At 47.3% G+C, this 26306-nt stretch overlaps 64 non-coding genes across 64 annotated transcripts; all 64 read right to left on the bottom strand.

Annotated features, from left to right (window-relative positions):
- Positions 1-131: 131 nt before the first annotated feature.
- Positions 132-205, bottom strand: trnat-agu (transfer RNA threonine (anticodon AGU)). The gene has a single exon. It is a non-coding gene; the product is annotated as a tRNA-Thr (tRNA).
- A 677-nt stretch (positions 206-882) lies between these two features.
- Positions 883-956, bottom strand: trnat-ugu (transfer RNA threonine (anticodon UGU)). The gene has a single exon. It is a non-coding gene; the product is annotated as a tRNA-Thr (tRNA).
- Positions 957-1129: 173 nt separating this feature from the next.
- On the bottom strand, positions 1130-1203 carry trnat-agu (transfer RNA threonine (anticodon AGU)). The gene has a single exon. It is a non-coding gene; the product is annotated as a tRNA-Thr (tRNA).
- A 416-nt stretch (positions 1204-1619) lies between these two features.
- Positions 1620-1709, bottom strand: trnar-ucu (transfer RNA arginine (anticodon UCU)). Its single transcript is given in 2 exon segments — positions 1620-1655; positions 1673-1709. It is a non-coding gene; the product is annotated as a tRNA-Arg (tRNA).
- Positions 1710-1891: 182 nt separating this feature from the next.
- trnat-ugu (transfer RNA threonine (anticodon UGU)) lies at positions 1892-1965 on the bottom strand. Its single transcript has one exon. It is a non-coding gene; the product is annotated as a tRNA-Thr (tRNA).
- A 173-nt stretch (positions 1966-2138) lies between these two features.
- Positions 2139-2212, bottom strand: trnat-agu (transfer RNA threonine (anticodon AGU)). The gene has a single exon. It is a non-coding gene; the product is annotated as a tRNA-Thr (tRNA).
- Positions 2213-2889: 677 nt separating this feature from the next.
- Positions 2890-2963, bottom strand: trnat-ugu (transfer RNA threonine (anticodon UGU)). The gene has a single exon. It is a non-coding gene; the product is annotated as a tRNA-Thr (tRNA).
- A 173-nt stretch (positions 2964-3136) lies between these two features.
- On the bottom strand, positions 3137-3210 carry trnat-agu (transfer RNA threonine (anticodon AGU)). The gene has a single exon. It is a non-coding gene; the product is annotated as a tRNA-Thr (tRNA).
- Positions 3211-3626: 416 nt separating this feature from the next.
- Positions 3627-3716, bottom strand: trnar-ucu (transfer RNA arginine (anticodon UCU)). Its single transcript is given in 2 exon segments — positions 3627-3662; positions 3680-3716. It is a non-coding gene; the product is annotated as a tRNA-Arg (tRNA).
- A 182-nt stretch (positions 3717-3898) lies between these two features.
- trnat-ugu (transfer RNA threonine (anticodon UGU)) lies at positions 3899-3972 on the bottom strand. Its single transcript has one exon. It is a non-coding gene; the product is annotated as a tRNA-Thr (tRNA).
- Positions 3973-4145: 173 nt separating this feature from the next.
- On the bottom strand, positions 4146-4219 carry trnat-agu (transfer RNA threonine (anticodon AGU)). The gene has a single exon. It is a non-coding gene; the product is annotated as a tRNA-Thr (tRNA).
- A 667-nt stretch (positions 4220-4886) lies between these two features.
- On the bottom strand, positions 4887-4960 carry trnat-ugu (transfer RNA threonine (anticodon UGU)). The gene has a single exon. It is a non-coding gene; the product is annotated as a tRNA-Thr (tRNA).
- A 173-nt stretch (positions 4961-5133) lies between these two features.
- trnat-cgu (transfer RNA threonine (anticodon CGU)) lies at positions 5134-5207 on the bottom strand. The gene has a single exon. It is a non-coding gene; the product is annotated as a tRNA-Thr (tRNA).
- A 416-nt stretch (positions 5208-5623) lies between these two features.
- On the bottom strand, positions 5624-5713 carry trnar-ucu (transfer RNA arginine (anticodon UCU)). The gene is given in 2 exon segments: positions 5624-5659; positions 5677-5713. It is a non-coding gene; the product is annotated as a tRNA-Arg (tRNA).
- Positions 5714-5895: 182 nt separating this feature from the next.
- On the bottom strand, positions 5896-5969 carry trnat-ugu (transfer RNA threonine (anticodon UGU)). The gene has a single exon. It is a non-coding gene; the product is annotated as a tRNA-Thr (tRNA).
- Positions 5970-6142: 173 nt separating this feature from the next.
- trnat-ugu (transfer RNA threonine (anticodon UGU)) lies at positions 6143-6216 on the bottom strand. Its single transcript has one exon. It is a non-coding gene; the product is annotated as a tRNA-Thr (tRNA).
- A 416-nt stretch (positions 6217-6632) lies between these two features.
- On the bottom strand, positions 6633-6722 carry trnar-ucu (transfer RNA arginine (anticodon UCU)). The gene is given in 2 exon segments: positions 6633-6668; positions 6686-6722. It is a non-coding gene; the product is annotated as a tRNA-Arg (tRNA).
- Positions 6723-6904: 182 nt separating this feature from the next.
- On the bottom strand, positions 6905-6978 carry trnat-ugu (transfer RNA threonine (anticodon UGU)). Its single transcript has one exon. It is a non-coding gene; the product is annotated as a tRNA-Thr (tRNA).
- Positions 6979-7151: 173 nt separating this feature from the next.
- On the bottom strand, positions 7152-7225 carry trnat-agu (transfer RNA threonine (anticodon AGU)). Its single transcript has one exon. It is a non-coding gene; the product is annotated as a tRNA-Thr (tRNA).
- Positions 7226-7641: 416 nt separating this feature from the next.
- Positions 7642-7731, bottom strand: trnar-ucu (transfer RNA arginine (anticodon UCU)). Its single transcript is given in 2 exon segments — positions 7642-7677; positions 7695-7731. It is a non-coding gene; the product is annotated as a tRNA-Arg (tRNA).
- Positions 7732-7913: 182 nt separating this feature from the next.
- trnat-ugu (transfer RNA threonine (anticodon UGU)) lies at positions 7914-7987 on the bottom strand. The gene has a single exon. It is a non-coding gene; the product is annotated as a tRNA-Thr (tRNA).
- A 173-nt stretch (positions 7988-8160) lies between these two features.
- trnat-agu (transfer RNA threonine (anticodon AGU)) lies at positions 8161-8234 on the bottom strand. The gene has a single exon. It is a non-coding gene; the product is annotated as a tRNA-Thr (tRNA).
- Positions 8235-8911: 677 nt separating this feature from the next.
- On the bottom strand, positions 8912-8985 carry trnat-ugu (transfer RNA threonine (anticodon UGU)). The gene has a single exon. It is a non-coding gene; the product is annotated as a tRNA-Thr (tRNA).
- A 173-nt stretch (positions 8986-9158) lies between these two features.
- Positions 9159-9232, bottom strand: trnat-agu (transfer RNA threonine (anticodon AGU)). The gene has a single exon. It is a non-coding gene; the product is annotated as a tRNA-Thr (tRNA).
- Positions 9233-9909: 677 nt separating this feature from the next.
- On the bottom strand, positions 9910-9983 carry trnat-ugu (transfer RNA threonine (anticodon UGU)). The gene has a single exon. It is a non-coding gene; the product is annotated as a tRNA-Thr (tRNA).
- A 173-nt stretch (positions 9984-10156) lies between these two features.
- Positions 10157-10230, bottom strand: trnat-agu (transfer RNA threonine (anticodon AGU)). The gene has a single exon. It is a non-coding gene; the product is annotated as a tRNA-Thr (tRNA).
- A 677-nt stretch (positions 10231-10907) lies between these two features.
- On the bottom strand, positions 10908-10981 carry trnat-ugu (transfer RNA threonine (anticodon UGU)). Its single transcript has one exon. It is a non-coding gene; the product is annotated as a tRNA-Thr (tRNA).
- A 173-nt stretch (positions 10982-11154) lies between these two features.
- Positions 11155-11228, bottom strand: trnat-agu (transfer RNA threonine (anticodon AGU)). The gene has a single exon. It is a non-coding gene; the product is annotated as a tRNA-Thr (tRNA).
- Positions 11229-11905: 677 nt separating this feature from the next.
- On the bottom strand, positions 11906-11979 carry trnat-ugu (transfer RNA threonine (anticodon UGU)). Its single transcript has one exon. It is a non-coding gene; the product is annotated as a tRNA-Thr (tRNA).
- Positions 11980-12152: 173 nt separating this feature from the next.
- On the bottom strand, positions 12153-12226 carry trnat-agu (transfer RNA threonine (anticodon AGU)). The gene has a single exon. It is a non-coding gene; the product is annotated as a tRNA-Thr (tRNA).
- A 416-nt stretch (positions 12227-12642) lies between these two features.
- trnar-ucu (transfer RNA arginine (anticodon UCU)) lies at positions 12643-12732 on the bottom strand. The gene is given in 2 exon segments: positions 12643-12678; positions 12696-12732. It is a non-coding gene; the product is annotated as a tRNA-Arg (tRNA).
- A 182-nt stretch (positions 12733-12914) lies between these two features.
- trnat-ugu (transfer RNA threonine (anticodon UGU)) lies at positions 12915-12988 on the bottom strand. The gene has a single exon. It is a non-coding gene; the product is annotated as a tRNA-Thr (tRNA).
- Positions 12989-13161: 173 nt separating this feature from the next.
- On the bottom strand, positions 13162-13235 carry trnat-agu (transfer RNA threonine (anticodon AGU)). The gene has a single exon. It is a non-coding gene; the product is annotated as a tRNA-Thr (tRNA).
- A 667-nt stretch (positions 13236-13902) lies between these two features.
- Positions 13903-13976, bottom strand: trnat-ugu (transfer RNA threonine (anticodon UGU)). The gene has a single exon. It is a non-coding gene; the product is annotated as a tRNA-Thr (tRNA).
- A 173-nt stretch (positions 13977-14149) lies between these two features.
- On the bottom strand, positions 14150-14223 carry trnat-cgu (transfer RNA threonine (anticodon CGU)). The gene has a single exon. It is a non-coding gene; the product is annotated as a tRNA-Thr (tRNA).
- Positions 14224-14639: 416 nt separating this feature from the next.
- trnar-ucu (transfer RNA arginine (anticodon UCU)) lies at positions 14640-14729 on the bottom strand. Its single transcript is given in 2 exon segments — positions 14640-14675; positions 14693-14729. It is a non-coding gene; the product is annotated as a tRNA-Arg (tRNA).
- A 182-nt stretch (positions 14730-14911) lies between these two features.
- trnat-ugu (transfer RNA threonine (anticodon UGU)) lies at positions 14912-14985 on the bottom strand. The gene has a single exon. It is a non-coding gene; the product is annotated as a tRNA-Thr (tRNA).
- Positions 14986-15158: 173 nt separating this feature from the next.
- trnat-cgu (transfer RNA threonine (anticodon CGU)) lies at positions 15159-15232 on the bottom strand. The gene has a single exon. It is a non-coding gene; the product is annotated as a tRNA-Thr (tRNA).
- Positions 15233-15648: 416 nt separating this feature from the next.
- On the bottom strand, positions 15649-15738 carry trnar-ucu (transfer RNA arginine (anticodon UCU)). Its single transcript is given in 2 exon segments — positions 15649-15684; positions 15702-15738. It is a non-coding gene; the product is annotated as a tRNA-Arg (tRNA).
- A 182-nt stretch (positions 15739-15920) lies between these two features.
- Positions 15921-15994, bottom strand: trnat-ugu (transfer RNA threonine (anticodon UGU)). The gene has a single exon. It is a non-coding gene; the product is annotated as a tRNA-Thr (tRNA).
- Positions 15995-16167: 173 nt separating this feature from the next.
- On the bottom strand, positions 16168-16241 carry trnat-agu (transfer RNA threonine (anticodon AGU)). Its single transcript has one exon. It is a non-coding gene; the product is annotated as a tRNA-Thr (tRNA).
- A 418-nt stretch (positions 16242-16659) lies between these two features.
- Positions 16660-16749, bottom strand: trnar-ucu (transfer RNA arginine (anticodon UCU)). The gene is given in 2 exon segments: positions 16660-16695; positions 16713-16749. It is a non-coding gene; the product is annotated as a tRNA-Arg (tRNA).
- Positions 16750-16931: 182 nt separating this feature from the next.
- Positions 16932-17005, bottom strand: trnat-ugu (transfer RNA threonine (anticodon UGU)). The gene has a single exon. It is a non-coding gene; the product is annotated as a tRNA-Thr (tRNA).
- Positions 17006-17178: 173 nt separating this feature from the next.
- On the bottom strand, positions 17179-17252 carry trnat-agu (transfer RNA threonine (anticodon AGU)). The gene has a single exon. It is a non-coding gene; the product is annotated as a tRNA-Thr (tRNA).
- A 416-nt stretch (positions 17253-17668) lies between these two features.
- Positions 17669-17758, bottom strand: trnar-ucu (transfer RNA arginine (anticodon UCU)). Its single transcript is given in 2 exon segments — positions 17669-17704; positions 17722-17758. It is a non-coding gene; the product is annotated as a tRNA-Arg (tRNA).
- Positions 17759-17940: 182 nt separating this feature from the next.
- Positions 17941-18014, bottom strand: trnat-ugu (transfer RNA threonine (anticodon UGU)). The gene has a single exon. It is a non-coding gene; the product is annotated as a tRNA-Thr (tRNA).
- Positions 18015-18187: 173 nt separating this feature from the next.
- trnat-agu (transfer RNA threonine (anticodon AGU)) lies at positions 18188-18261 on the bottom strand. The gene has a single exon. It is a non-coding gene; the product is annotated as a tRNA-Thr (tRNA).
- A 677-nt stretch (positions 18262-18938) lies between these two features.
- Positions 18939-19012, bottom strand: trnat-ugu (transfer RNA threonine (anticodon UGU)). Its single transcript has one exon. It is a non-coding gene; the product is annotated as a tRNA-Thr (tRNA).
- A 173-nt stretch (positions 19013-19185) lies between these two features.
- trnat-agu (transfer RNA threonine (anticodon AGU)) lies at positions 19186-19259 on the bottom strand. Its single transcript has one exon. It is a non-coding gene; the product is annotated as a tRNA-Thr (tRNA).
- Positions 19260-19675: 416 nt separating this feature from the next.
- On the bottom strand, positions 19676-19765 carry trnar-ucu (transfer RNA arginine (anticodon UCU)). Its single transcript is given in 2 exon segments — positions 19676-19711; positions 19729-19765. It is a non-coding gene; the product is annotated as a tRNA-Arg (tRNA).
- Positions 19766-19947: 182 nt separating this feature from the next.
- On the bottom strand, positions 19948-20021 carry trnat-ugu (transfer RNA threonine (anticodon UGU)). The gene has a single exon. It is a non-coding gene; the product is annotated as a tRNA-Thr (tRNA).
- Positions 20022-20194: 173 nt separating this feature from the next.
- Positions 20195-20268, bottom strand: trnat-agu (transfer RNA threonine (anticodon AGU)). Its single transcript has one exon. It is a non-coding gene; the product is annotated as a tRNA-Thr (tRNA).
- A 677-nt stretch (positions 20269-20945) lies between these two features.
- Positions 20946-21019, bottom strand: trnat-ugu (transfer RNA threonine (anticodon UGU)). Its single transcript has one exon. It is a non-coding gene; the product is annotated as a tRNA-Thr (tRNA).
- Positions 21020-21192: 173 nt separating this feature from the next.
- trnat-agu (transfer RNA threonine (anticodon AGU)) lies at positions 21193-21266 on the bottom strand. The gene has a single exon. It is a non-coding gene; the product is annotated as a tRNA-Thr (tRNA).
- Positions 21267-21946: 680 nt separating this feature from the next.
- Positions 21947-22020, bottom strand: trnat-ugu (transfer RNA threonine (anticodon UGU)). The gene has a single exon. It is a non-coding gene; the product is annotated as a tRNA-Thr (tRNA).
- Positions 22021-22193: 173 nt separating this feature from the next.
- On the bottom strand, positions 22194-22267 carry trnat-cgu (transfer RNA threonine (anticodon CGU)). The gene has a single exon. It is a non-coding gene; the product is annotated as a tRNA-Thr (tRNA).
- A 669-nt stretch (positions 22268-22936) lies between these two features.
- trnat-ugu (transfer RNA threonine (anticodon UGU)) lies at positions 22937-23010 on the bottom strand. Its single transcript has one exon. It is a non-coding gene; the product is annotated as a tRNA-Thr (tRNA).
- Positions 23011-23909: 899 nt separating this feature from the next.
- On the bottom strand, positions 23910-23983 carry trnat-ugu (transfer RNA threonine (anticodon UGU)). Its single transcript has one exon. It is a non-coding gene; the product is annotated as a tRNA-Thr (tRNA).
- A 173-nt stretch (positions 23984-24156) lies between these two features.
- trnat-agu (transfer RNA threonine (anticodon AGU)) lies at positions 24157-24234 on the bottom strand. Its single transcript has one exon. It is a non-coding gene; the product is annotated as a tRNA-Thr (tRNA).
- Positions 24235-24665: 431 nt separating this feature from the next.
- On the bottom strand, positions 24666-24755 carry trnar-ucu (transfer RNA arginine (anticodon UCU)). The gene is given in 2 exon segments: positions 24666-24701; positions 24719-24755. It is a non-coding gene; the product is annotated as a tRNA-Arg (tRNA).
- Positions 24756-24937: 182 nt separating this feature from the next.
- On the bottom strand, positions 24938-25011 carry trnat-ugu (transfer RNA threonine (anticodon UGU)). Its single transcript has one exon. It is a non-coding gene; the product is annotated as a tRNA-Thr (tRNA).
- A 174-nt stretch (positions 25012-25185) lies between these two features.
- Positions 25186-25259, bottom strand: trnat-agu (transfer RNA threonine (anticodon AGU)). Its single transcript has one exon. It is a non-coding gene; the product is annotated as a tRNA-Thr (tRNA).
- Positions 25260-25966: 707 nt separating this feature from the next.
- On the bottom strand, positions 25967-26040 carry trnat-ugu (transfer RNA threonine (anticodon UGU)). The gene has a single exon. It is a non-coding gene; the product is annotated as a tRNA-Thr (tRNA).
- A 173-nt stretch (positions 26041-26213) lies between these two features.
- On the bottom strand, positions 26214-26287 carry trnat-agu (transfer RNA threonine (anticodon AGU)). Its single transcript has one exon. It is a non-coding gene; the product is annotated as a tRNA-Thr (tRNA).
- Between the last annotated feature and the right edge of the window lie 19 nt (positions 26288-26306).

Below are 26306 nucleotides of genomic sequence, written 5' to 3'. Positions count from 1 at the left end.
ACAGCTCAGGGATGGTTTGCAAGTGGAAGCAATTGCAAAGGAAGCCTCAGTTTCACCGTTTGTGGTCAGTTCTCAGAAAAGCAAAGAATTGCGAGGGTTCAAGGCCTTGCGAAACAGAAGGGCACAGTCAAAGGCACCGCTGGGATTCGAACCCAGGATCTGCTGTTTACTAGACAGGCGCTTTAACCAACTAAGCCACAGCGCCTGCCAGCCTGTGCACAAAAAAGATGCAAATCGTGGACCAGGACTTGGACAGCATAAACTATGGGGTGGCCAGCCAGCCTCTGTGATTATTGGCCAACCATGTTCAGCTGGACTCCTAGAACCCACAACAAACATGTTTATGGAGCTCCATTCACAACAGCTGCAAAGACCATCTAAGCAGCGGGAAGAGAAAGGAAGTCTGGCACCACTCTGTGGTGACTGCCAGTCCATGTGTGCAAGAGCCAAGAGGTTTTGGTAAGCAAATGTAGTAGTAAACAAAACAGACAACATTTTGAAGCCTTTCAACTACATTGACATTATTTGAAATGAACACGTTGAGAACAAGAGGCCTCAAAAGCTTTCTGTTAACTGAGGGCAACACTGTACAGTATGGGGTTGACAAAAGGGCTAAAGGTACGACTCGAACCCACAACCTTTGAATGTCCTCATTTTGCAATCTAGAAGTCCAATGCGCTATCCATTGCGCCACAGAGCCCACATGACTATGTGGTTGGGCCACTTGATGGTTTTTCATCTGGGCATTTCCAACACTGTAATGCTTTTCACTCTGCGGGCAGAAAAGACAGGTGCTCTAGCCTCTGCACAATTTAAACTGGATTCAAGGTCTCAAGGCTCTCTGTCCAAGAACAATCCCAAAGAGCAAAGTCAGCTGGATAGAGGCACCGCTGGGATTCGAACCCAGGATCTCCTGTTTACAAGACAGGCGCTTTGACCAACTAAGCCACAGCGCCTTGATGCTATGATTTGTTATCTTGGGACACTGTCCTTCAACAACAGCTCAGGGATGGTTTGCAAGTGGAAGCAATTGCAAAGGAAGCCTCAGTTTCACCGTTTGTGGTCAGTTCTCAGAAAAGCAAAGAATTGCGAGGGTTCAAGGCCTTGCGAAACAGAAGGGCACAGTCAAAGGCACCGCTGGGATTCGAACCCAGGATCTCCTGTTTACTAGACAGGCGCTTTAACCAACTAAGCCACAGCGCCTGCCAGCCTGTGCACAAAAAAGATGCAAATCGTGGACCAGGACTTGGACAGCATAAACTATGGGGTGGCCAGCCAGCCTCTGTGATTATTGGCCAACCATGTTCAGCTGGACTCCTAGAACCCACATGAAACATGTTTATGGAGCTCCATTCACAAGAGCTGCAAAGACCATCTAAGCAGCGGGAAGAGAAAGGAAGTCTGGCACCACTCTGTGGTGACTGCCAGTCCTTGTGTGCAAGAGCCAAGAGGTTTTGGTAAGCAAATGTAGTAGTAAACAAAACAGACAACATTTTGAAGCCTTTCAACTACATTGACATTATTTGAAATGAACACGTTGAGAACAAGAGGCCTCAAAAGCTTTCTGTTAACTGAGGGCAACACTGTACAGTATGGGGTTGACAAAAGGGCTAAAGGTACGACTCTGGTGGGACTCGAACCCACAACCTTTGAATGTCCTCATTTTGCAATCTAGAAGTCCAATGCGCTATCCATTGTGCCACAGAGCCCACATGATTATGTGGTTGGGCCACTTGATGGTTTTTCATCTGGGCATTTCCAACACTGTAATGCTTTTCACTCTGCGGGCAGAAAAGACAGGTGCTCTAGCCTCTGCACAATTTAAACTGGATTCAAGGTCTCAAGGCTCTCTGTCCAAGAACAATCCCAAAGAGCAAAGTCAGCTGGATAGAGGCACCGCTGGGATTCGAACCCAGGATCTCCTGTTTACAAGACAGGCGCTTTGACCAACTAAGCCACGGCGCCTTGATGCTATGATTTGTTATCTTGGGACACTGTCCTTCAACAACAGCTCAGGGATGGTTTGCAAGTGGAAACAATTGCAAAGGAAGCCTCAGTTTCACAGTTTGTGGTCAGTTCTCAGAAAAGCAAAGAATTGCGAGGGTTCAAGGCCTTGCGAAACAGAAGGGCACAGTCAAAGGCACCGCTGGGATTCGAACCCAGGATCTCCTGTTTACTAGACAGGCGCTTTAACCAACTAAGCCACAGCACCTGCCAGCCTGTGCACAAAAAAGATGCAAATCGTGGACCAGGACTTGGACAGCATAAACTATGGGGTGGCCAGCCAGCATCTGTGATTATTGGCCAACCATGTTCAGCTGGACTCCTAGAACCCACATGAAACATGTTTATGGAGCTCCATTCACAAGAGCTGCAAAGACCATCTAAGCAGCGGGAAGAGAAAGGAAGTCTGGCACCACTCTGTGGTGACTGCCAGTCCTTGTGTGCAAGAGCCAAGAGGTTTTGGTAAGCAAATGTAGTAGTAAACAAAACAGACAACATTTTGAAGCCTTTCAACTACATTGACATTATTTGAAATGAACACGTTGAGAACAAGAGGCCTCAAAAGCTTTCTGTTAACTGAGGGCAACACTGTACAGTATGGGGTTGACAAAAGGGCTAAAGGTACGACTCGAACCCACAACCTTTGAATGTCCTCATTTTGCAATCTAGAAGTCCAATGCGCTATCCATTGCGCCACAGAGCCCACATGATTATGTGGTTGGGCCACTTGATGGTTTTTCATCTGGGCATTTCCAACACTGTAATGCTTTTCACTCTGCGGGCAGAAAAGACAGGCGCTCTACCCTCTGCACAATTTAAACTGGATTCAAGGTCTCAAGGCTCTCTGTCCAAGAACAATCCCAAAGAGCAAAGTCAGCTGGATAGAGGCACCGCTGGGATTCGAACCCAGGATCTCCTGTTTACAAGACAGGCGCTTTGACCAACTAAGCCACAGCGCCTTGATGCTATGATTTGTTATCTTGGGACACTGTCCTTCAACAACAGCTCAGGGATGGTTTGCAAGTGGAAGCAATTGCAAAGGAAGCGTCAGTTTCACCGTTTGTGGTCAGTTCTCAGAAAAGCAAAGAATTGCGAGGGTTCAAGGCCTTGCGAAACAGAAGGGCACAGTCAAAGGCACCGCTGGGATTCGAACCCAGGATCTCCTGTTTACTAGACAGGCGCTTTAACCAACTAAGCCACAGCGCCTGCCAGCCTGTGCACAAAAAAGATGCAAATCGTGGACCAGGACTTGGACAGCATAAACTATGGGGTGGCCAGCCAGCCTCTGTGATTATTGGCCAACCATGTTCAGCTGGACTCCTAGAACCCACATGAAACATGTTTATGGAGCTCCATTCACAAGAGCTGCAAAGACCATCTAAGCAGCGGGAAGAGAAAGGAAGTCTGGCACCACTCTGTGGTGACTGCCAGTCCTTGTGTGCAAGAGCCAAGAGGTTTTGGTAAGCAAATGTAGTAGTAAACAAAACAGACAACATTTTGAAGCCTTTCAACTACATTGACATTATTTGAAATGAACACGTTGAGAACAAGAGGCCTCAAAAGCTTTCTGTTAACTGAGGGCAACACTGTACAGTATGGGGTTGACAAAAGGGCTAAAGGTACGACTCTGGTGGGACTCGAACCCACAACCTTTGAATGTCCTCATTTTGCAATCTAGAAGTCCAATGCGCTATCCATTGCGCCACAGAGCCCACATGATTATGTGGTTGGGCCACTTGATGGTTTTTCATCTGGGCATTTCCAACACTGTAATGCTTTTCACTCTGCGGGCAGAAAAGACAGGTGCTCTAGCCTCTGCACAATTTAAACTGGATTCAAGGTCTCAAGGCTCTCTGTCCAAGAACAATCCCAAAGAGCAAAGTCAGCTGGATAGAGGCACCGCTGGGATTCGAACCCATGATCTCCTGTTTACAAGACAGGCGCTTTGACCAACTAAGCCACAGCGCCTTGATGCTGTGATTTGTTATCTTGGGACACTGTCCTTCAACAACAGCTCAGGGATGGTTTGCAAGTGGAAGCAATTGCAAAGGAAGCCTCAGTTTCACCGTTTGTGGTCAGTTCTCAGAAAAGCAAAGAATTGCGAGGGTTCAAGGCCTTGCGAAACAGAAGGGCACAGTCAAAGGCACCGCTGGGATTCGAACCCAGGATCTCCTGTTTACTAGACAGGCGCTTTAACCAACTAAGCCACAGCGCCTGCCAGCCTGTGCACAAAAAAGATGCAAATCGTGGACCAGGACTTGGACAGCATAAACTATGGGGTGGCCAGCCAGCCTCTGTGATTATTGGCCAACCATGTTCAGCTGGACTCCTACAACCCACATGAAACATGTTTATGGAGCTCCATTCACAAGAGCTGCAAAGACCATCTAAGCAGCGGGAAGAGAAAGGAAGTCTGGCACCACTCTGTGGTGACTGCCAGTCCTTGTGTGCAAGAGCCAAGAGGTTTTGGTAAGCAAATGTAGTAGTAAACAAAACAGACAACATTTTGAAGCCTTTCAACTACATTGACATTATTTGAAATGAACACGTTGAGAACAAGAGGCCTCAAAAGCTTTCTGTTAACTGAGGGCAACACTGTACAGTATGGGGTTCACAAAAGGGCTAAAGGCCCACAACCTTTGAATGTCCTCATTTTGCAATCTAGAAGTCCAATGCACTATCCATTGCGCCACAGAGCCCACATGATTATGTGGTTGGGCCACTTGATGGTTTTTCATCTGGGCATTTCCAACACTGTAATGCTTTTCACTCTGCGGGCAGAAAAGACAGGTGCTCTAGCCACTGCACAAATTTAAACTGGATTCAAGGTCTCAAGGCTCTCTGTCCAAGAATAATCCCAAAGAGCAAAGTCAGCTGGATAGAGGCACCGCTGGGATTCGAACCCAGGATCTCCTGTTTACAAGACAGGCGCTTTGACCAACTAAGCCACGGCGCCTTGATGCTATGATTTGTTATCTTGGGACACTGTCCTTCAACAACAGCTCAGGGATGGTTTGCAAGTGGAAACAATTGCAAAGGAAGCCTCAGTTTCACAGTTTGTGGTCAGTTCTCAGAAAAGCAAAGAATTGCGAGGGTTCAAGGCCTTGCGAAACAGAAGGGCACAGTCAAAGGCACCGCTGGGATTCGAACCCAGGATCTTCTGTTTACGAGACAAGCGCTTTAACCAACTAAGCCACAGCGCCTGCCAGCATGTGCACAAAAAAGATGCAAATCGTGGACCAGGCCTTGGACAGCATAAACTATGGGGTGGCCAGCCAGCCTCTGTGATTATTGGCCAACCATGTTCAGCTGGACTCCTAGAACCCACAACAAACATATTTATGGAGCTCCATTCACAACAGCTGCAAAGACCATCTAAGCAGCGGGAAGAGAAAGGAAGTCTGGCACCACTCTGTGGTGACTGCCAGTCCATGTGTGCAAGAGCCAAGAGGTTTTGGTAAGCAAATGTAGTAGTAAACAAAACAGACAACATTTTGAAGCCTTTCAACTACATTGACATTATTTGAAATGAACACGTTGAGAACAAGAGGCCTCAAAAGCTTTCTGTTAACTGAGGGCAACACTGTACAGTATGGGGTTGACAAAAGGGCTAAAGGTACGACTCTGGTGGGACTCGAACCCACAACCTTTGAATGTCCTCATTTTGCAATCTAGAAGTCCAATGCGCTATCCATTGCGCCACAGAGCCCACATGATTATGTGGTTGGGCCACTTGATGGTTTTTCATCTGGGCATTTCCAACACTGTAATGCTTTTCACTCTGCGGGCAGAAAAGACAGGTGCTCTAGCCTCTGCACAATTTAAACTGGATTCAAGGTCTCAAGGCTCTCTGTCCAAGAACAATCCCAAAGAGCAAAGTCAGCTGGATAGAGGCACCGCTGGGATTCGAACCCAGGATCTCCTGTTTACAAGACAGGCGCTTTGACCAACTAAGCCACGGCGCCTTGATGCTATGATTTGTTATCTTGGGACACTGTCCTTCAACAACAGCTCAGGGATGGTTTGCAAGTGGAAGCAATTGCAAATGAAGCCTCAGTTTCACCGTTTGTGGTCAGTTCTCAGAAAAGCAAAGAATTGCGAGGGTTCAAGGCCTTGCGAAACAGAAGGGCACAGTCAAAGGCACCGCTGGGATTCGAACCCAGGATCTCCTGTTTACAAGACAAGCGCTTTAACCAACTAAGCCACAGCGCCTGCCAGCATGTGCACAAAAAAGATGCAAATCGTGGACCAGGCCTTGGACAGCATAAACTATGGGGTGGCCAGCCAGCCTCTGTGATTATTGGCCAACCATGTTCAGCTGGACTCCTAGAACCCACAACAAACATATTTATGGAGCTCCATTCACAACAGCTGCAAAGACCATCTAAGCAGCGGGAAGAGAAAGGAAGTCTGGCACCACTCTGTGGTGACTGCCAGTCCATGTGTGCAAGAGCCAAGAGGTTTTGGTAAGCAAATGTAGTAGTAAACAAAACAGACAACATTTTGAAGCCTTTCAACTACATTGACATTATTTGAAATGAACACGTTGAGAACAAGAGGCCTCAAAAGCTTTCTGTTAACTGAGGGCAACACTGTACAGTATGGGGTTGACAAAAGGGCTAAAGGTACGACTCTGGTGGGACTCGAACCCACAACCTTTGAATGTCCTCATTTTGCAATCTAGAAGTCCAATGCGCTATCCATTGCGCCACAGAGCCCACATGATTATGTGGTTGGGCCACTTGATGGTTTTTCATCTGGGCATTTCCAACACTGTAATGCTTTTCACTCTGCGGGCAGAAAAGACAGGTGCTCTAGCCTCTGCACAATTTAAACTGGATTCAAGGTCTCAAGGCTCTCTGTCCAAGAACAATCCCAAAGAGCAAAGTCAGCTGGATAGAGGCACCGCTGGGATTCGAACCCAGGATCTCCTGTTTACAAGACAGGCGCTTTGACCAACTAAGCCATGGCGCCTTGATGCTATGATTTGTTATCTTGGGACACTGTCCTTCAACAACAGCTCAGGGATGGTTTGCAAGTGGAAGCAATTGCAAATGAAGCCTCAGTTTCACCGTTTGTGGTCAGTTCTCAAAAAAGCAAAGAATTGCAAGGGTTCAAGGCCTTGCGAAACAGAAGGGCACAGTCAAAGGCACCGCTGGGATTCGAACCCAGGATCTCCTGTTTACTAGACAGGCGCTTTAACCAACTAAGCCACAGCGCCTGCCAGCCTGTGCACAAAAAAGATGCAAATCGTGGACCAGGACTTGGACAGCATAAACTATGGGGTGGCCAGCCAGCCTCTGTGATTATTGGCCAACCATGTTCAGCTGGACTCCTAGAACCCACAACAAACATGTTTATGGAGCTCCATTCACAAGAGCTGCAAAGACCATCTAAGCAGCGGGAAGAGAAAGGAAGTCTGGCACCACTCTGTGGTGACTGCCAGTCCATGTGTGCAAGAGCCAAGAGGTTTTGGTAAGCAAATGTAGTAGTAAACAAAACAGACAACATTTTGAAGCCTTTTAACTACATTGACATTATTTGAAATGAACACGTTGAGAACAAGAGGCCTCAAAAGCTTTCTGTTAACTGAGGGCAACACTGTACAGTATGGGGTTGACAAAAGGGCTAAAGGTACGACTCTGGTGGGACTCGAACCCACAACCTTTGAATGTCCTCATTTTGCAATCTAGAAGTCCAATGCGCTATCCATTGCGCCACAGAGCCCACATGATTATGTGGTTGGGCCACTTGATGGTTTTTCATCTGGGCATTTCCAACACTGTAATGCTTTTCACTCTGCGGGCAGAAAAGACAGGTGCTCTAGCCTCTGCACAATTTAAACTGGATTCAAGGTCTCAAGGCTCTCTGTCCAAGAACAATCCCAAAGAGCAAAGTCAGCTGGATAGAGGCACCGCTGGGATTCGAACCCAGGATCTCCTGTTTACAAGACAGGCGCTTTGACCAACTAAGCCACAGCGCCTTGATGCTATGATTTGTTATCTTGGGACACTGTCCTTCAACAACAGCTCAGGGATGGTTTGCAAGTGGAAGCAATTGCAAAGGAAGCCTCAGTTTCACCGTTTGTGGTCAGTTCTCAGAAAAGCAAAGAATTGCGAGGGTTCAAGGCCTTGCGAAACAGAAGGGCACAGTCAAAGGCACCGCTGGGATTCGAACCCAGGATCTGCTGTTTACTAGACAGGCGCTTTAACCAACTAAGCCACAGCGCCTGCCAGCCTGTGCACAAAAAAGATGCAAATCGTGGACCAGGACTTGGACAGCATAAACTATGGGGTGGCCAGCCAGCCTCTGTGATTATTGGCCAACCATGTTCAGCTGGACTCCTAGAACCCACAACAAACATGTTTATGGAGCTCCATTCACAACAGCTGCAAAGACCATCTAAGCAGCGGGAAGAGAAAGGAAGTCTGGCACCACTCTGTGGTGACTGCCAGTCCATGTGTGCAAGAGCCAAGAGGTTTTGGTAAGCAAATGTAGTAGTAAACAAAACAGACAACATTTTGAAGCCTTTCAACTACATTGACATTATTTGAAATGAACACGTTGAGAACAAGAGGCCTCAAAAGCTTTCTGTTAACTGAGGGCAACACTGTACAGTATGGGGTTGACAAAAGGGCTAAAGGTACGACTCGAACCCACAACCTTTGAATGTCCTCATTTTGCAATCTAGAAGTCCAATGCGCTATCCATTGCGCCACAGAGCCCACATGATTATGTGGTTGGGCCACTTGATGGTTTTTCATCTGGGCATTTCCAACACTGTAATGCTTTTCACTCTGCGGGCAGAAAAGACAGGTGCTCTAGCCTCTGCACAATTTAAACTGGATTCAAGGTCTCAAGGCTCTCTGTCCAAGAACAATCCCAAAGAGCAAAGTCAGCTGGATAGAGGCACCGCTGGGATTGGAACCCAGGATCTCCTGTTTACAAGACAGGCACTTTGACCAACTAAGCCACAGCGCCTTGATGCTATGATTTGTTATCTTGGGACACTGTCCTTCAACAACAGCTCAGGGATGGTTTGCAAGTGGAAGCAATTGCAAAGGAAGCCTCAGTTTCACAGTTTGTGGTCAGTTCTCAGAAACGCAAAGAATTGCGAGGGTTCAAGGCCTTGCGAAACAGAAGGGCACAGTCAAAGGCACCGCTGGGATTCGAACCCAGGATCTCCTGTTTACTAGACAGGCGCTTTAACCAACTAAGCCACAGCGCCTGCCAGCCTGTGCACAAAAAAGATGCAAATCGTGGACCAGGACTTGGACAGCATAAACTATGGGGTGGCCAGCCAGCCTCTGTGATTATTGGCCAACCATGTTCAGCTGGACTCCTAGAACCCACAACAAACATGTTTATGGAGCTCCATTCACAAGAGCTGCAAAGACCATCTAAGCAGCGGGAAGAGAAAGGAAGTCTGGCACCACTCTGTGGTGACTGCCAGTCCATGTGTGCAAGAGCCAAGAGGTTTTGGTAAGCAAATGTAGTAGTAAACAAAACAGACAACATTTTGAAGCCTTTCAACTACATTGACATTATTTGAAATGAACACGTTGAGAACAAGAGGCCTCAAAAGCTTTCTGTTAACTGAGGGCAACACTGTACAGTATGGGGTTGACAAAAGGGCTAAAGGTACGACTCGAACCCACAACCTTTGAATGTCCTCATTTTGCAATCTAGAAGTCCAATGCGCTATCCATTGCGCCACAGAGCCCACATGATTATGTGGTTGGGCCACTTGATGGTTTTTCATCTGGGCATTTCCAACACTGTAATGCTTTTCACTCTGCGGGCAGAAAAGACAGGTGCTCTAGCCTCTGCACAATTTAAACTGGATTCAAGGTCTCAAGGCTCTCTGTCCAAGAACAATCCCAAAGAGCAAAGTCAGCTGGATAGAGGCACCGCTGGGATTCGAACCCAGGATCTCCTGTTTACAAGACAGGCGCTTTGACCAACTAAGCCACAGCGCCTTGATGCTATGATTTGTTATCTTGGGACACTGTCCTTCAACAACAGCTCAGGGATGGTTTGCAAGTGGAAGCAATTGCAAAGGAAGCCTCAGTTTCACCGTTTGTGGTCAGTTCTCAGAAAAGCAAAGAATTGCGAGGGTTCAAGGCCTTGCGAAACAGAAGGGCACAGTCAAAGGCACCGCTGGGATTCGAACCCAGGATCTGCTGTTTACTAGACAGGCGCTTTAACCAACTAAGCCACAGCGCCTGCCAGCCTGTGCACAAAAAAGATGCAAATCGTGGACCAGGATTTGGACAGCATAAACTATGGGGTGGCCAGCCAGCCTCTGTGATTATTGGCCAACCATGTTCAGCTGGACTCCTAGAACCCACAACAAACATGTTTATGGAGCTCCATTCACAACAGCTGCAAAGACCATCTAAGCAGCGGGAAGAGAAAGGAAGTCTGGCACCACTCTGTGGTGACTGCCAGTCCATGTGTGCAAGAGCCAAGAGGTTTTGGTAAGCAAATGTAGTAGTAAACAAAACAGACAACATTTTGAAGCCTTTCAACTACATTGACATTATTTGAAATGAACACGTTGAAAACAAGAGGCCTCAAAAGCTTTCTGTTAACTGAGGGCAACACTGTACAGTATGGGGTTGACAAAAGGGCTAAAGGTACGACTCGAACCCACAACCTTTGAATGTCCTCATTTTGCAATCTAGAAGTCCAATGCGCTATCCATTGCGCCACAGAGCCCACATGATTATGTGGTTGGGCCACTTGATGGTTTTTCATCTGGGCATTTCCAACACTGTAATGCTTTTCACTCTGCGGGCAGAAAAGACAGGTGCTCTAGCCTCTGCACAATGTAAACTGGATTCAAGGTCTCAAGGCTCTCTGTCCAAGAACAATCCCAAAGAGCAAAGTCAGCTGGATAGAGGCACCGCTGGGATTCGAACCCAGGATCTCCTGTTTACAAGACAGGCGCTTTGACCAACTAAGCCACAGCGCCTTGATGCTATGATTTGTTATCTTGGGACACTGTCCTTCAACAACAGCTCAGGGATGGTTTGCAAGTGGAAGCAATTGCAAAGGAAGCCTCAGTTTCACCGTTTGTGGTCAGTTCTCAGAAAAGCAAAGAATTGCGAGGGTTCAAGGCCTTGCGAAACAGAAGGGCACAGTCAAAGGCACCGCTGGGATTCGAACCCAGGATCTGCTGTTTACTAGACAGGCGCTTTAACCAACTAAGCCACAGCGCCTGCCAGCCTGTGCACAAAAAAGATGCAAATCGTGGACCAGGACTTGGACAGCATAAACTATGGGGTGGCCAGCCAGCCTCTGTGATTATTGGCCAACCATGTTCAGCTGGACTCCTAGAACCCACAACAAACATGTTTATGGAGCTCCATTCACAACAGCTGCAAAGACCATCTAAGCAGCGGGAAGAGAAAGGAAGTCTGGCACCACTCTGTGGTGACTGCCAGTCCATGTGTGCAAGAGCCAAGAGGTTTTGGTAAGCAAATGTAGTAGTAAACAAAACAGACAACATTTTGAAGCCTTTCAACTACATTGACATTATTTGAAATGAACACGTTGAGAACAAGAGGCCTCAAAAGCTTTCTGTTAACTGAGGGCAACACTGTACAGTATGGGGTTGACAAAAGGGCTAAAGGTACGACTCGAACCCACAACCTTTGAATGTCCTCATTTTGCAATCTAGAAGTCCAATGCGCTATCCATTGCGCCACAGAGCCCACATGACTATGTGGTTGGGCCACTTGATGGTTTTTCATCTGGGCATTTCCAACACTGTAATGCTTTTCACTCTGCGGGCAGAAAAGACAGGTGCTCTAGCCTCTGCACAATTTAAACTGGATTCAAGGTCTCAAGGCTCTCTGTCCAAGAACAATCCCAAAGAGCAAAGTCAGCTGGATAGAGGCACCGCTGGGATTCGAACCCAGGATCTCCTGTTTACAAGACAGGCGCTTTGACCAACTAAGCCACAGCGCCTTGATGCTATGATTTGTTATCTTGGGACACTGTCCTTCAACAACAGCTCAGGGATGGTTTGCAAGTGGAAGCAATTGCAAAGGAAGCCTCAGTTTCACCGTTTGTGGTCAGTTCTCAGAAAAGCAAAGAATTGCGAGGGTTCAAGGCCTTGCGAAACAGAAGGGCACAGTCAAAGGCACCGCTGGGATTCGAACCCAGGATCTCCTGTTTACTAGACAGGCGCTTTAACCAACTAAGCCACAGCGCCTGCCAGCCTGTGCACAAAAAAGATGCAAATCGTGGACCAGGACTTGGACAGCATAAACTATGGGGTGGCCAGCCAGCCTCTGTGATTATTGGCCAACCATGTTCAGCTGGACTCCTAGAACCCACATGAAACATGTTTATGGAGCTCCATTCACAAGAGCTGCAAAGACCATCTAAGCAGCGGGAAGAGAAAGGAAGTCTGGCACCACTCTGTGGTGACTGCCAGTCCTTGTGTGCAAGAGCCAAGAGGTTTTGGTAAGCAAATGTAGTAGTAAACAAAACAGACAACATTTTGAAGCCTTTCAACTACATTGACATTATTTGAAATGAACACGTTGAGAACAAGAGGCCTCAAAAGCTTTCTGTTAACTGAGGGCAACACTGTACAGTATGGGGTTGACAAAAGGGCTAAAGGTACGACTCTGGTGGGACTCGAACCCACAACCTTTGAATGTCCTCATTTTGCAATCTAGAAGTCCAATGCGCTATCCATTGCGCCACAGAGCCCACATGATTATGTGGTTGGGCCACTTGATGGTTTTTCATCTGGGCATTTCCAACACTGTAATGCTTTTCACTCTGCGGGCAGAAAAGACAGGTGCTCTAGCCTCTGCACAATTTAAACTGGATTCAAGGTCTCAAGGCTCTCTGTCCAAGAACAATCCCAAAGAGCAAAGTCAGCTGGATAGAGGCACCGCTGGGATTCGAACCCATGATCTCCTGTTTACAAGACAGGCGCTTTGACCAACTAAGCCACAGCGCCTTGATGCTGTGATTTGTTATCTTGGGACACTGTCCTTCAACAACAGCTCAGGGATGGTTTGCAAGTGGAAGCAATTGCAAAGGAAGCCTCAGTTTCACCGTTTGTGGTCAGTTCTCAGAAAAGCAAAGAATTGCGAGGGTTCAAGGCCTTGCGAAACAGAAGGGCACAGTCAAAGGCACCGCTGGGATTCGAACCCAGGATCTCCTGTTTACTAGACAGGCGCTTTAACCAACTAAGCCACAGCGCCTGCCAGCCTGTGCACAAAAAAGATGCAAATCGTGGACCAGGACTTGGACAGCATAAACTATGGGGTGGCCAGCCAGCCTCTGTGATTATTGGCCAACCATGTTCAGCTGGACTCCTAGAACCCACATGAAACATGTTTATGGAGCTCCATTCACAAGAGCTGCAAAGACCATCTAAGCAGCGGGAAGAGAAAGGAAGTCTGGCACCACTCTGTGGTGACTGCCAGTCCTTGTGTGCAAGAGCCAAGAGGTTTTGGTAAGCAAATGTAGTAGTAAACAAAACAGACAACATTTTGAAGCCTTTCAACTACATTGACATTATTTGAAATGAACACGTTGAGAACAAGAGGCCTCAAAAGCTTTCTGTTAACTGAGGGCAACACTGTACAGTATGGGGTTCACAAAAGGGCTAAAGGCCCACAACCTTTGAATGTCCTCATTTTGCAATCTAGAAGTCCAATGCACTATCCATTGCGCCACAGAGCCCACATGATTATGTGGTTGGGCCACTTGATGGTTTTTCATCTGGGCATTTCCAACACTGTAATGCTTTTCACTCTGCGGGCAGAAAAGACAGGTGCTCTAGCCACTGCACAAATTTAAACTGGATTCAAGGTCTCAAGGCTCTCTGTCCAAGAATAATCCCAAAGAGCAAAGTCAGCTGGATAGAGGCACCGCTGGGATTCGAACCCAGGATCTCCTGTTTACAAGACAGGCGCTTTGACCAACTAAGCCACGGCGCCTTGATGCTATGATTTGTTATCTTGGGACACTGTCCTTCAACAACAGCTCAGGGATGGTTTGCAAGTGGAAACAATTGCAAAGGAAGCCTCAGTTTCACAGTTTGTGGTCAGTTCTCAGAAAAGCAAAGAATTGCGAGGGTTCAAGGCCTTGCGAAACAGAAGGGCACAGTCAAAGGCACCGCTGGGATTCGAACCCAGGATCTCCTGTTTACGAGACAAGCGCTTTAACCAACTAAGCCACAGCGCCTGCCAGCATGTGCACAAAAAATATGCAAATCGTGGACCAGGCCTTGGACAGCATAAACTATGGGGTGGCCAGCCAGCCTCTGTGATTATTGGCCAACCATGTTCAGCTGGACTCCTAGAACCCACAACAAACATATTTATGGAGCTCCATTCACAACAGCTGCAAAGACCATCTAAGCAGCGGGAAGAGAAAAGAAGTCTGGCACCACTCTGTGGTGACTGCCAGTCCATGTGTGCAAGAGCCAAGAGGTTTTGGTAAGCAAATGTAGTAGTAAACAAAACAGACAACATTTTGAAGCCTTTCAACTACATTGACATTATTTGAAATGAACACGTTGAGAACAAGAGGCCTCAAAAGCTTTCTGTTAACTGAGGGCAACACTGTACAGTATGGGGTTGACAAAAGGGCTAAAGGTACGACTCTGGTGGGACTCGAACCCACAACCTTTGAATGTCCTCATTTTGCAATCTAGAAGTCCAATGCGCTATCCATTGCGCCACAGAGCCCACATGATTATGTGGTTGGGCCACTTGATGGTTTTTCATCTGGGCATTTCCAACACTGTAATGCTTTTCACTCTGCGGGCAGAAAAGACAGGTGCTCTAGCCTCTGCACAATTTAAACTGGATTCAAGGTCTCAAGGCTCTCTGTCCAAGAACAATCCCAAAGAGCAAAGTCAGCTGGATAGAGGCACCGCTGGGATTCGAACCCAGGATCTCCTGTTTACAAGACAGGCGCTTTGACCAACTAAGCCACGGCGCCTTGATGCTATGATTTGTTATCTTGGGACACTGTCCTTCAACAACAGCTCAGGGATGGTTTGCAAGTGGAAGCAATTGCAAATGAAGCCTCAGTTTCACCGTTTGTGGTCAGTTCTCAGAAAAGCAAAGAATTGCGAGGGTTCAAGGCCTTGCGAAACAGAAGGGCACAGTCAAAGGCACCGCTGGGATTCGAACCCAGGATCTCCTGTTTACGAGACAAGCGCTTTAACCAACTAAGCCACAGCGCCTGCCAGCATGTGCACAAAAAAGATGCAAATCGTGGACCAGGCCTTGGACAGCATAAACTATGGGGTGGCCAGCCAGCCTCTGTGATTATTGGCCAACCATGTTCAGCTGGACTCCTAGAACCCACAACAAACATATTTATGGAGCTCCATTCACAACAGCTGCAAAGACCATCTAAGCAGCGGGAAGAGAAAGGAAGTCTGGCACCACTCTGTGGTGACTGCCAGTCCATGTGTGCAAGAGCCAAGAGGTTTTGGTAAGCAAATGTAGTAGTAAACAAAACAGACAACATTTTGAAGCCTTTCAACTACATTGACATTATTTGAAATGAACACGTTGAGAACAAGAGGCCTCAAAAGCTTTCTGTTAACTGAGGGCAACACTGTACAGTATGGGGTTGACAAAAGGGCTAAAGGTACGACTCTGGTGGGACTCGAACCCACAACCTTTGAATGTCCTCATTTTGCAATCTAGAAGTCCAATGCGCTATCCATTGCGCCACAGAGCCCACATGATTATGTGGTTGGGCCACTTGATGGTTTTTCATCTGGGCATTTCCAACACTGTAATGCTTTTCACTCTGCGGGCAGAAAAGACAGGTGCTCTAGCCTCTGCACAATTTAAACTGGATTCAAGGTCTCAAGGCTCTCTGTCCAAGAACAATCCCAAAGAGCAAAGTCAGCTGGATAGAGGCACCGCTGGGATTCGAACCCAGGATCTCCTGTTTACAAGACAGGCGCTTTGACCAACTAAGCCATGGCGCCTTGATGCTATGATTTGTTATCTTGGGACACTGTCCTTCAACAACAGCTCAGGGATGGTTTGCAAGTGGAAGCAATTGCAAATGAAGCCTCAGTTTCACCGTTTGTGGTCAGTTCTCAAAAAAGCAAAGAATTGCAAGGGTTCAAGGCCTTGCGAAACAGAAGGGCACAGTCAAAGGCACCGCTGGGATTCGAACCCAGGATCTCCTGTTTACTAGACAGGCGCTTTAACCAACTAAGCCACAGCGCCTGCCAGCCTGTCCACAAAAAAGATGCAAATCGTGGACCAGGACTTGGACAGCATAAACTATGGGGTGGCCAGCCAGCATCTGTGATTATTGGCCAACCATGTTCAGCTGGACTCCTAGAACCCACATCAAACATGTTTATGGAGCTCCATTCACAAGAGCTGCAAAGACCATCTAAGCAGCGGGAAGAGAAAGGAAGTCTGGCACCACTCTGTGGTGACTGCCAGTCCTTGAGTGCAAGAGCCAAGAGGTTTTTTGGTAAGCAAATGTAGTAGTAAACAAAACAGACAACATTTTGAAGCCTTTCAACTACATTGACATTATTTGAAATGAACACGTTGAGAACAAGAGGCCTCAAAAGCTTTCTGTTAACTGAGGGCAACACTGTACAGTATGGGGTTGACAAAAGGGCTAAAGGTACGACTCTGGTGGGACTCGAACCCACAACCTTTGAATGTCCTCATTTTGCAATCTAGAAGTCCAATGCGCTATCCATTGCGCCACAGAGCCCACATGATTATGTGGTTGGGCCACTTGATGGTTTTTCATCTGGGCATTTCCAACACTGTAATGCTTTTCACTCTGCGGGCAGAAAAGACAGGTGCTCTAGCCTCTGCACAATTTAAACTGGATTCAAGGTCTCAAGGCTCTCTGTCCAAGAACAATCCCAAAGAGCAAAGTCAGCTGGATAGAGGCACCGCTGGGATTCGAACCCAGGATCTCCTGTTTACAAGACAGGCGCTTTGACCAACTAAGCCACAGCGCCTTGATGCTGTGATTTGTTATCTTGGGACACTGTCCTTCAACAACAGCTCAGGGATGGTTTGCAAGTGGAAGCAATTGCAAAGGAAGCCTCAGTTTCACCGTTTGTGGTCAGTTCTCAGAAAAGCAAAGAATTGCGAGGGTTCAAGGCCTTGCGAAACAGAAGGGCACAGTCAAAGGCACCGCTGGGATTCGAACCCAGGATCTCCTGTTTACTAGACAGGCGCTTTAACCAACTAAGCCACAGCGCCTGCCAGCCTGTGCACAAAAAAGATGCAAATCGTGGACCAGGACTTGGACAGCATAAACTATGGGGTGGCCAGCCAGCCTCTGTGATTATTGGCCAACCATGTTCAGCTGGACTCCTAGAACCCACATGAAACATGTTTATGGAGCTCCATTCACAAGAGCTGCAAAGACCATCTAAGCAGCGGGAAGAGAAAGGAAGTCTGGCACCACTCTGTGGTGACTGCCAGTCCTTGTGTGCAAGAGCCAAGAGGTTTTGGTAAGCAAATGTAGTAGTAAACAAAACAGACAACATTTTGAAGCCTTTCAACTACATTGACATTATTTGAAATGAACACGTTGAGAACAAGAGGCCTCAAAAGCTTTCTGTTAACTGAGGGCAACACTGTACAGTATGGGGTTGACAAAAGGGCTAAAGGTACGACTCTGGTGGGACTCGAACCCACAACCTTTGAATGTCCTCATTTTGCAATCTAGAAGTCCAATGCGCTATCCATTGCGCCACAGAGCCCACATGATTATGTGGTTGGGCCACTTGATGGTTTTTCATCTGGGCATTTCCAACACTGTAATGCTTTTCACTCTGCGGGCAGAAAAGACAGGTGCTCTAGCCTCTGCACAATTTAAACTGGATTCAAGGTCTCAAGGCTCTCTGTCGAAGAACAATCACAAAGAGCAAAGTTAGCTGGATAGAGGCACCGCTGGGATTCGAACCCAGGATCTCCTGTTTACAAGACAGGCGCTTTGACCAACTAAGCCACGGCGCCTTGATGCTATGATTTGTTATCTTGGGACACTGTCCTTCAACAACAGCTCAGGGATGGTTTGCAAGTGGAAGCAATTGCAAAGGAAGCCTCAGTTTCACCGTTTGTGGTCAGTTCTCAGAAAAGCAAAGAATTGCGAGGGTTCAAGGCCTTGCGAAACAGAAGGGCACAGTCAAAGGCACCGCTGGGATTCGAACCCAGGATCTCCTGTTTACTAGACAGGCGCTTTAACCAATTAAGCCACAGCGCCTGCCAGCCTGTGCACAAAAAAGATGCAATTCGTGGACCAGGACTTGGACAGCATAAACTATGGGGTGGCCAGCCAGCCTCTGTGATTATTGGCCAACCATGTTCAGCTGGACTCCTAGAACCCACATCAAACATGTTTATGGAGCTCCATTCACAAGAGCTGCAAAGACCATCTAAGCAGCGGGAAGAGAAAGGAAGTCTGGCACCACTCTGTGGTGACTGCCAGTCCTTGTGTGCAAGAGCCAAGAGGTTTTGGTAAGCAAATGTAGTAGTAAACAAAACAGACAACATTTTGAAGCCTTTCAACTACATTGACATTATTTGAAATGAACACGTTGAAAACAAGAGGCCTCAAAAGCTTTCTGTTAACTGAGGGCAACACTGTACAGTATGGGGTTGACAAAAGGGCTAAAGGTACGACTCGAACCCACAACCTTTGAATGTCCTCATTTTGCAATCTAGAAGTCCAATGCGCTATCCATTGCGCCACAGAGCCCACATGATTATGTGGTTGGGCCACTTGATGGTTTTTCATCTGGACATTTCCAACACTGTAATGCTTTTCACTCTGCGTGCAGAAAAGACAGGTGCTCTAGCCTCTGCACAATTTAAACTGGATTCAAGGTCTCAAGGCTCTCTGTCCAAGAACAATCCCAAAGAGCAAAGTCAGCTGGATAGAGGCACCGCTGGGATTCGAACCCAGGATCTCCTGTTTACAAAACAGGCACTTTGACCAACTAAGCCACAGCGCCTTGATGCTATGATTTGTTATCTTGGGACACTGTCCTTCAACAACAGCTCAGGGATGGTTTGCAAGTGGAAGCAATTGCAAAGGAAGCCTCAGTTTCACCGTTTGTGGTCAGTTCTCAGAAAAGCAAAGAATTGCGAGGGTTCAAGGCCTTGCGAAACAGAAGGGCAGAGTCAAAGGCACCGCTGGGATTCGAACCCAGGATCTCCTGTTTACTAGACAGGCGCTTTAACCAACTAAGCCACAGCGCCTGCCAGCCTGTGCACAAAAAAGATGCAAATCGTGGACCAGGACTTGGACAGCATAAACTATGGGGTGGCCAGCCAGCCTCTGTGATTATTGGCCAACCATGTTCAGCTGGACTCCTAGAACCCACAACAAACATGTTTATGGAGCTCCATTCACAACAGCTGCAAAGACCATCTAAGCAGCGGGAAGAGAAAGGAAGTCTGGCACCACTCTGTGGTGACTGCCAGTCCATGTGTGCAAGAGCCAAGAGGTTTTGGTAAGCAAATGTAGTAGTAAACAAAACAGACAACATTTTGAAGCCTTTCAACTACATTGACATTATTTGAAATGAACACGTTGAAAACAAGAGGCCTCAAAAGCTTTCTGTTAACTGAGGGCAACACTGTACAGTATGGGGTTGACAAAAGGGCTAAAGGTACGACTCTGGTGGGACTCGAACCCACAACCTTTGAATGTCCTCATTTTGCAATCTAGAAGTCCAATGCGCTATCCATTGCGCCACAGAGCCCACATGATTATGTGGTTGGGCCACTTGATGGTTTTTCATCTGGGCATTTCCAACACTGTAATGCTTTTCACTCTGCGGGCAGAAAAGACAGGTGCTCTAGCCTCTGCACAATTTAAACTGGATTCAAGGTCTCAAGGCTCTCTGTCGAAGAACAATCCCAAAGAGCAAAGTTAGCTGGATAGAGGCACCGCTGGGATTCGAACCCAGGATCTCCTGTTTACAAGACAGGCGCTTTGACCAACTAAGCCACAGCGCCTTGATGCTATGATTTGTTATCTTGGGACACTGTCCTTCAACAACAGCTCAGGGATGGTTTGCAAGTGGAAGCAATTGCAAAGGAAGCCTCAGTTTCACCGTTTGTGGTCAGTTCTCAGAAAAGCAAAGAATTGCGAGGGTTCAAGGCCTTGCGAAACAGAAGGGCACAGTCAAAGGCACCGCTGGGATTCGAACCCAGGATCTCCTGTTTACTAGACAGGCGCTTTAACCAACTAAGCCACAGCGCCTGCCAGCCTGTGCACAAAAAAGATGCAAATCGTGGACCAGGACTTGGACAGCATAAACTATGGGGTGGCCAGCCAGCCTCTGTGATTATTGGCCAACCATGTTCAGCTGGACTCCTAGAACCCACAACAAACATGTTTATGGAGCTCCATTCACAACAGCTGCAAAGACCATCTAAGCAGCGGGAAGAGAAAGGAAGTCTGGCACCACTCTGTGGTGACTGCCAGTCCATGTGTGCAAGAGCCAAGAGGTTTTGGTAAGCAAATGTAGTAGTAAACAAAACAGACAACATTTTGAAGCCTTTCAACTACATTGACATTATTTGAAATGAACACGTTGAAAACAAGAGGCCTCAAAAGCTTTCTGTTAACTGAGGGCAACACTGTACAGTATGGGGTTGAAAAAAGGGCTAAAGGTATGACTCGAACCCACAACCTTTGAATGTCCTCATTTTGCAATCTAGAAGTCCAATGCGCTATCCATTGCGCCACAGATCCCACATGATTATGTGGTTGGGCCACTTGATGGTTTTTCATCTGGGCATTTCCAACACTGTAATGCTTTTCACTCTGCGGGCAGAAAAGACAGGTGCTCTAGCCTCTGCACAATTTAAACTGGATTCAAGGTCTCAAGGCTCTCTGTCCAAGAACAATCCCAAAGAGCAAAGTCAGCTGGATAGAGGCACCGCTGGGATTCGAACCCAGGATCTCCTGTTTACAAGACAGGCACTTTGACCAACTAAGCCACAGCGCCTTGATGCTATGATTTGTTATCTTGGGACACTGTCCTTCAACAACAGCTCAGGGATGGTTTGCAAGTGGAAGCAATTGCAAAGGAAGCCTCAGTTTCACCGTTTGTGGTCAGTTCTCAGAAAAGCAAAGAATTGCGAGGGTTCAAGGCCTTGCGAAACAGAAGGGCACAGTCAGAGGCACCGCTGGGAGTCGAACCCAGGATCTCCTGTTTACTAGACAGGCGCTTTAACCAACTAAGCCACAGCGCCTGCCAGCCTGTGCACAAAAAAGATGCAAATCGTGGACCAGGACTTGGACAGCATAAACTATGGGGTGGCCAGCCAGCCTCTGTGATTATTGGCCAACCATGTTCAGCTGGACTCCTAGAACCCACATGAAACATGTTTATGGAGCTCCATTCACAAGAGCTGCAAAGACCATCTAAGCAGCGGGAAGAGAAAGGAAGTCTGGCACCACTCTGTGGTGACTGCCAGTCCTTGTGTGCAAGAGCCAAGAGGTTTTGGTAAGCAAATGTAGTAGTAAACAAAACAGACAACATTTTGAAGCCTTTCAACTACATTGACATTATTTGAAATGAACACGTTGAGAACAAGAGGCCTCAAAAGCTTTCTGTTAACTGAGGGCAACACTGTACAGTATGGGGTTGACAAAAGGGCTAAAGGTACGACTCTGGTGGGACTCGAACCCACAACCTTTGAATGTCCTCATTTTGCAATCTAGAAGTCCAATGCGCTATCCATTGCGCCCACATGATTATGTGGTTGGGCCACTTGATGGTTTTTCATCTGGGCATTTCCAACACTGTAATGCTTTTCACTCTGCGGGCAGAAATGACAGGTGTTCTAGCCTCTGCACAATTTAAACTGGATTCAAGGTCTCAAGGCTCTCTGTCCAAGAACAATCCCAAAGAGCAAAGTCAGCTGGATAGAGGCACCGCTGGGATTCGAACCCAGGATCTCCTGTTTACAAGACAGGCGCTTTGACCAACTAAGCCACAGCGCCTTGATGCTATGATTTGTTATCTTGGGACACTGTCCTTCAACAACAGCTCAGGGATGGTTTGCAAGTGGAAACAATTGCAAAGGAAGCCTCAGTTTCACCGTTTGTGGTCAGATCTCAGAAAAGCAAAGAATTGCAAGGGTTCAAGGCCTTGCGAAACAGAAGGGCACAGTCAAAGGCACCGCTGGGATTCGAACCCAGGATCTCCTGTTTACGAGACAGGCGCTTTAACCAACTAAGCCACAGCGCCTGCCTGTGCACAAAAAAGATGCAAATCGTGGACCAGGCCTTGGACAGCATAAACTATGGGGTGGCCAGCCAGCCTCTGTGATTATTGGCCAACCATGTTCAGCAGGACTCCTAGAACCCACAACAAACATGTTTATGGAGCTCCATACACAAGAGCTGCAAAGACCATCTAAGCAGCGGGAAGAGAAAGGAAGTCTGGCACCACTCTGTGGTGACTGCCAGTCCTTGTGTGCAAGAGCCAAGAGATTTTGGTAAGAAAATGTAGTAGTAAACAAACAGACAACATTTTGAAGCCTTTCAACTACATTAACATTATTTGAAATGAACACGTTGAGAACAAGAGGCCTCAAAAGCTTTCTGTTAACTGAGGGCAACACTGTACAGTATGGGGTTGACAAAACGGCTAAAGGGACTCGAACCCACAACCTTTGAATGTCCTCATTTTGCAATCTAGAAATCCAATGCGCTATCCATTGCGCCAGAGAACCCACATGATTGTGTGGTTGGGCCACTTGATGGTTTTTCATCTGGGCATTCCCAACACTGTAATGCTTTTCACTCTGCGGGCAGAAAAGACAGGCGCTCTAGCCTCTGCACAATTTAAACTGGATTCAAAGTCTCAAGGCTCTCTGTCCAAGAACAATCCCAAAGAACAAAGTCAGCTGGATAGAGGCACCGTTGGGATTCGAACCCAGGATCTCCTGTTTACAAGACAGGCGCTTTGACCAACTAAGCCACGGCGCCTTGATGCTATGATTTGTTATCTTGGGACACTGTCCTTCAACAACAGCTCAGGGATGGTTTGCAAGTGGAAGCAATTGCAAAGGAAGCCTCAGTTTCACCGTTTGTGGTCAGTTCTCAGAAAAGCAAAGAATTGCGAGGGTTCAAGGCCTTGCGAAACAGAAGGGTACAGTCAAAGGCACCGCTGGGATTCGAACCCAGGATCTCCTGTTTACTAGACAGGCCTGTGCACAAAAAAAGATGCAAATCGTGGACAAGGCCTTGGACAGCATAAACTAGTTTGTTGACAACTGCGTGGGGGGTGGCCAGCCAGCCTCTGTGATTATTGGCCAACCATGTTCAGCTGGACTCCTAGAACCCACATCAAACATGTTTATGGAGCTCCATTCACAAGAGCTGCAAAGACCATCTAAGCAGCGGGAAGAGAAAGGAAGTCTGGCACCACTCTGTGGTGACTGCCAGTCCTTGTGTGCAAGAGCCAAGAGGTTTTGGTAAGAAAATGTAGTAGTAAACAAAACAGACAACATTTTGAAGCCTTTCAACTACATTGACATTATTTGAAATGAACACGTTGAGAACAAGAGGCCTCAAAAGCTTTCTGTTAACTGAGGGCAACACTGTACAGTATGGGGTTGACAAAAGGGCTCGAACCCACAACCTTTGAATGTCCTCATTTTGCAATCTAGAAGTCCAATGCGCTATCCATTGCGCCACAGAGCCCACATGATTATGTGGTTGGGCCACTTGATGGTTTTTCATCTGGGCATTTCCAACACTGTAATGCTTTTCACTCTGCGGGCAGAAAAGACAGGTGCTCTAGCCTCTGCACAATTTAAACTGGATTCAAGGTCTCAAGGCTCTCTGTCCAAGAACAATCCCAAAGAGCAAAGTTAGCTGGATAGAGGCACCGCTGGGATTCGAACCCAGGATCTCCTGTTTACAAGACAGGCGCTTTGACCAACTAAGCCACGGCGCCTTGATGCTATGATTTGTTATCTTGGGACACTGTCCTTCAACAACAGCTCAGGGATGGTTTGCAAGTGGAAGCAATTGCAAAGGAAGCCTCAGTTTCACCGTTTGTGGTCAGTTCTCAGAAAAGCAAAGAATTGCGAGGGTTTAAGGCCTTGCGAAACAGAAGGGCACAGTCAAAGGCACCGCTGGGATTCGAACCCAGGATCTCCTGTTTACTAGACAGGCGCTTTAACCAACTAAGCCACAGCTTCTGCCAGCCTGTGCACAAAAAAGATGCAAATCGTGGACCAGGCCTTGGATAGCATAAACTAGTTTGTTGACAACTGCGTGGGGGGTGGCCAGCCAGCCTCTGTGATTATTGGCCAATCATGTTCAGCTGGACTCCTAGAACCCACATCAAACATGTTTATGGAGCTCCATTCACAAGAGCTGCAAAGACCATCTAAGCAGCGGGAAGAGAAAGGAAGTCTGGCACCACTCTGTTGTGACTGCCAGTCCTTGTGTGCAAGAGCCAAGAGGTTTTGGTAAGCAAATGTAGTAGTAAACAAAACAGACAACATTTTGAAGCCTTTCAACTACATTGACATTATTTGAAATGAACACGTTGAGAACAAGAGGCCTCAAAAGCTTTCTGTTAACTGAGGGCAACACTGTACGGTATGGGGTTGACAAAAGGGCTAAAGGTACGACTCTGGTGGGACTCGAACCCACAACCTTTGAATGTCCTCATTTTGCAATCTAGAATTCCAATGCACTATCCATTGCGCCACAGAGCCCACATGATTATGTGGTTGGGCCACTTGATGGTTTTTCATCTGGGCATTTCCAACACTGTAATGCTTTTCACTCTGCGGGCAGAAAAGACAGGTGCTCTAGCCTCTGCACAATTTAAACTGGATTCAAGGTCTCAAGGCTCTCTGTCCAAGAACAATCCCAAAGAGCAAAGTCAGCTGGATAGAGGCACCGCTGGGATTCGAACCCAGGATCTCCTGTTTACAAGACAGGCGCTTTGACCAACTAAGCCACAGCGCCTTGATGCTATGATTTGTTATCTTGGGACACTGTCCTTTAACAACAGCTCAGGGATGGTTTGCAAGTGGAAAAAAATTGCAAAGCAAGCCTCAGTTTCACCGTTTGTGGTCAGTTCTCAGAAAAGCAAAGAATTGCGAGGGTTCAAGGCCTTGCAAAACAGAAGGGCACAGTCAAAGGCACCGCTGGGATTCGAACCCAGGATCTCCTGTTTACTAGACAGGCGCTTTAACCAACTAAGCCACAGCGCCCGCCAGCCTGTGCACAAAAAAGATGCAAATCGTGGACCAGGCCTTGGACAGCATAAACTAGTTTGTTGACAACTGCGTGGGGGGTGGCCAGCCAGCCTCTATGATTATTGGCCAACCATGTTCAGCTGGACTCCTAGAAACCACATCAAACATGTTTATGGAGCTCCATTCACAAGAGCTACAAAGACCATCTAAGCAGCGGGAAGAGAAAGGAAGTCTGGCACCACTCTGTGGTGACTGCCAGTCCTTGTGTGCAAGAGCCAAGAGGTTTTGGTAAGCAAATGTAGTAGTAAACAAAACAGACAACATTTTGAAGCCTTTCAACTACATTGACATTATTTGAAATGAACACGTTGAGAACAAGAGGCCTCAAAAGCTTTCTGTTAACTGAGGGCAACACTGTACAGTATGGGGTTGACAAAAGGGCTAAAGGTACGACTCTGTTTGGACTCGAACCCACAACCTTTGAATGTCCTCATTTTGCAATCTATAAGTCCAATGCGCTATCCATTGCGCCACAGAGCCCACATGATTATGTGGTTGGGCCACTTGATGGTTTTTCATCTGGGCATTTCCAACACTGTAATGCTTTTCACTCTGCGGGCAGAAAAGACAGGTGCTCTAGCCTCTGCACAATTTAAACTGGATTCAAGGTCTCAAGGCTCTCTGTCCAAGAACAATCCCAAAGAGCAAAGTTAGCTGGATAGAGGCACCGCTGGGATTCGAACCCAGGATCTCCTGTTTACAAGACAGGCGCTTTGACCAACTAAGCCACGGCGCCTTGATGCTATGATTTGTTATCTTGGGACACTGTCCTTCAACAACAGCTCAGGGATGGTTTGCAAGTGGAAGCAATTGCAAAGGAAGCCTCAGTTTCACCGTTTGTGGTCAGTTCTCAGAAAAGCAAAGAATTGCGAGGGTTCAAGGCCTTGCGAAACAGAAGGGCACAGTCAAAGGCACCGCTGGGATTCGAACCCAGGATCTCCTGTTTACTAGACAGGCGCTTTAACCAACTAAGCCACAGCGCCTGCCAGCCTGTGCACAAAA

This window comes from Pimephales promelas, chromosome 16 (genome assembly GCF_988280905.1).
Source record: "Pimephales promelas chromosome 16, fPimPro1.hap1.1, whole genome shotgun sequence".
Lineage (NCBI taxonomy): Eukaryota > Metazoa > Chordata > Actinopteri > Cypriniformes > Leuciscidae > Pimephales > Pimephales promelas.
This window is presented reverse-complemented; position numbering and strand designations above follow the sequence as displayed.